Source organism: Procambarus clarkii, chromosome 57, assembly GCF_040958095.1.
Source record: "Procambarus clarkii isolate CNS0578487 chromosome 57, FALCON_Pclarkii_2.0, whole genome shotgun sequence".
Taxonomy (NCBI): domain Eukaryota; kingdom Metazoa; phylum Arthropoda; class Malacostraca; order Decapoda; family Cambaridae; genus Procambarus; species Procambarus clarkii.
In genome coordinates, this window is record NC_091206.1 from 21,540,660 (window position 1) to 21,545,100 (window position 4,441).

The window sequence follows — 4,441 nt, forward strand, 5'->3', positions numbered from 1 at the left end:
AATAGAGTGGTGGTGCCTGGGGAACTGAGATGTAAGATTTTTGAACAGCTGCATGTAGGCCATAATGGCATAAATGCTATAAAGGCAGAAGCTAGAAGTTTGGTTTAGTGGTCAAAAATAGACCAGGATATCGCTGAGGTAACAAAAAAATGGTCACATTTGCTTTAAGAATTATCAGAAACCTCAGGCCCCAGTACTTTCCTGGCCATGCACTGAGAAACCCTGGTCTAGACTTCGTATAGATTATGCTGGTCCTATGGATAACAAATATATCCTGGTGGTGGTTAACTCATGCACAAATTTTCTGGATGTTCATGTGTGTAATTCTATCACATCATCTGTAACTTGTGAACTGCTAAGGAAAACATTTCGTAATTTTGTATTGCCAGACATAATTGTCTCAGACAATGCTCCTTATTTTGTTTCTGGGGAAATGGAGGATTTTTTTTTAGAAAAAATGTTATTAAACTTGTAACACCTGCCCCCTATAATCCTTCTTCAAATGGTTTGTCAGAGAGCAGTGAGATTCTTGAAAGAAGAGTTAAAGCGGTTTATGGAAGGTACTATTAATACAAGGCTTTGTAGATTTTTTTATAATCAAAGAAAAACTGTTCATTCTACTACTGATAAATCTTCTTCTGAATTACTGTTTAAAAGACACTTTAAAGTGCACATGGAAGCAGTAAAGACAGATCCAGATAAAGAGAAATCGGTAACTAGCTTGGCCAGTCAGTTGGCTCAGGGAGAGGAATTGTTGTTTAACGAGGGGATGCCGTATATGCAAGGAATTTTGGCATTGGTAAGCCTTGGGTAGATGGGAAAATTAGGAAAGTCATGGGACGCAGGAATTTCACAGCAGTGAAACAGTCGCAGTGTTTTGGGAACATTAATTGGAAAAGATATGCAGATCAACTCATGCCAAGGTTCACAGGGAATTTTCAAGACCCTTCAGGTTGGGGTGGGGCAACTAGTTATACCCATCCTGATAATGAAGGGATAGCAGCACCTGCAGGAGACCGGGAGGCAGAACAATGGGCAACAGAGGGTAACGGGGATACAGTTAACCCTATGGACTCTGCAGTTAGTAATTCAGAAGAATGTTTCCAAGAAGTAATAGATCTAAACCCCCAGTTGAGATAATCAGGAAGAGTCATACGACCGCCTGATAGACTTAACCTGTAGGGGGAGAATTTAATTAAAAGGGAGGAATGTTAAGATTAAGTACTACAGACATTAAGTGAAGCATGTTTTGAGCAGATGCTCTTTTCTTTATAATCTTGTAAATAGTGAGATGGAATCCACATGAATTTCACTTTGTGATCTTTTAGTTTTATATCATTATCATTTTCTTACATTCCTCAACTATGGACACGAAGACTGGATTTCGACTGTTTAAGGAGTCAAATGCTCCTCGAAGTGCAAGTAGTAAATTGAAGTTCCATTTTCCTGTCCACAGTTCCAAACTCAGTGTATACCCTTATTAGGACACCACAACCTGCCCTGCCATCTTCCACCACCGACCCGTCACGATATACATGTAAACTATTGCCTCTTGGAAACCCAAATATTATGCTTCCATACGAACACAGTAATTGTCCCAGATGCTGATGTTTTTTCACCTTGAGAAGAACAATTTCCACTTATATTTTTTGTGCTTTCCAGCGAGCAAATCTATTACACGGTCGAGAAAGTAAGTGGCAGTCAAGTACATCATATTCCCTGAGGTCATTAACCAATCCCCCTCGTGTAGCATGTCTCTCCGTTTCCTGTAAGTGTGTACGTCACTCAAGCAAGCTGCCTCCCCTTCTCATCGTGACTCAAATAGATACTCTAGTGTTAATGTCAAGAACTCTATCATACATACTCTATAAATTTATTTCCATTATCCTTATATCAATCATTGCATTTATATGACATCCAAGAATAATCCTCATAGCTTCGTTTTGTATCAACCCTTGTTTTGTAATTCTGCCTTGCCCTGTGTAAGACAAAACGGGTGTTGCATAGTCTATCAGGGCCCGAACAGTGCTTATGTATAACATACGCAAAATAGGTACTCCAACACCTTTACAAGAAAATGCTAGCGCCTTGATAGGATGCAGTGGGGTTTCCGACTGCATCAATGCATCAGGTGTTGATATGATTTATTTCAGCATTTTTACTCTTGCATGTGTCTCCAACATACATGCCCAGATACTTGTACTTCTGAACACGGCTCAGTTCCTTACCATTTAGAGTAAGTATTATTTTTCTTCGTTTCCTATACTTATATTTGGCTCCTGTCTGCTGTCTGCACACACCTGACCTTTCTCCCTTGTAGCCTCTCGTATCCAGTGTAGTTATTGGATACACTGGATCCGCCTTGTTATTCTCAGATTGGTAAATTCATATAAGATTACTTCCCAATGGCTTTATCAAATACTCTTCCAGATCAACAAAAACTTTAGTTGTCATCCACATTAAACAAGCACTTAATGATACAGTCCACAGTACTTTTGCCCTTGGTAAAACAAAAGAGGTATTGGACATGTTGTCTCCTACAAGGAAGAGTAGCCTATTTAACAAGACCATTTCCATCATTTTACAAAAGTAGGATGCAGGCATGTAACCTCCATATGACTTGGGCATAGGAATGATGACAGCCTCATTCCATTTTCCTTGTATCGAGTAAGGGACTAGTTTTCATGCCTGCTAAATAATTAAGAATACCATACGTTATTAATATCCAAAGGTAATTGCTCAGTATGTGGAGCATGATTATGGTGCCTGAGTTGACGGGGTACTTCCTGTTTTATGAGGGTGGGGCTGTTCTTGTTGTTTATATCACTAAAAAAGGGTAATGATGCGAGAGAGAGAGAGAGAGAGAGAGAGAGAGAGAGAGAGAGAGAGAGAGAGAGAGAGAGAGAGAGAGAGAGAGAGAGAGAGAGAGAGAGAGAGAGAGAGAGAGAGAGAGAGAGAGAGAGAGAGAGAGAGAGAGAGAGAGAGAGAGAGAGAGAGAGAGAGAGAGAGAGAGAGAGAGAGAGAGAGAGAGAGAGAGAGAGAGAGAGAGAGAGCGAGAGCGAGAGCGAGAGAGAGAGAGCGAGAGCGAGAGCGAGAGAGAGAGAGAGAGGAAGCAAGCAAGTAGGCAGGCAAGCAAGCAAACACACAAGCAATGCAACATCACTAGGCATACTCGCTATAGCTTCCGTCTTTGACATCAAGTTTTGTCGTTCTAACAGTAGCCTGTCTTATCTTTTTTCTCAGAGCCCCACACACCTATCTGTAGTCATTTATTTGTGATTCCCAGTGGTATCACTGCATGGAACATGCTTGCAACTTCGCATCATGCTATTCACGTTTCCAGGATCTGATCTCACCGAGTTCCTCACACATATTTCCACTAACCCAAATGTGTTAAACATCACTTCCACGTTTGCAAGAAACATTCCATTCCACTCCTTTCTGTGTGATGGGGACAGGATTTCAAAATCCTGAAATATGTTTCGCATGTCTTGAAATGTGCAGTTTTGTGTACAAGTAGAGCATTGGAGTGGAAGGAGGGAAGGAGGGAAGGAGGGAATGATCAGGGGAAAGTATCAAGCCATTACGACTATATAGCACTTGGAAGGGGTCGGGATGAGGATTTGGGATGGGACGGGGGGAAGGAATGGTGCTCAATATTTGGACGGTTGGGGATTGAACGCCGACCTGCATGCTGCAAGACCGTCGCTGTACCGTCCAGCCCAAGCGGTTAAGCACCATTCCTTCACTTTGATTGGAAATATGTGTGTGTGTACATATGCACCTCAGTGCACAGTGCACATGTACACACGCACACAAGCCTTTGCATGGAGTTAGCATTACCGTGTAGAGTATTGCCGGTTAGCCCCTACTGTCAGCAGATTAATGGCACCATGATGGTTGTCATGGCATTTCATTGCATGCTTCTACAAGTGCCAGTAGTTAATCATCTGGTTATGTGGGTGTACACCCAGAGCGTGTAGCAAGGAGAGGACTAGACGTGATTCACCGGGTGTGAGGTCATGCCCAACCTGCCCTCCGGCGGGGGAGGTTCAAGTACGTTTATTGAGACAATAAAATACATCTCAAAGGAATAGAGTAGCTTAAGCTATTTCAACCCTCCTGGTGAGGTCAGGTCGCACAACCACCCAGGCGGGTGAGTAATGTTAGCTTACCCTGCTGGAGTCACGTATACCACTCTAAAAGCTTCCAGAAGTTTCCAAAGCAATCGCCTCCTGTGCATACATGCTGATTGCTGAGTGGTCCAATCTGAAAGTCATATTTCGTTTGGGTTAGGCACGTGTCTCGACTGACAAAGGGCAGTAGGTCAACCTGCCATGTGTATGGGAAGACCAGGCCATTCTGAGAAGTGCCCTGGAGAAGAGAATGCTTGCGCCGTGGGTGGTCACTACAAACGTCTCTGGAGGTTGTGTGGGGTTCT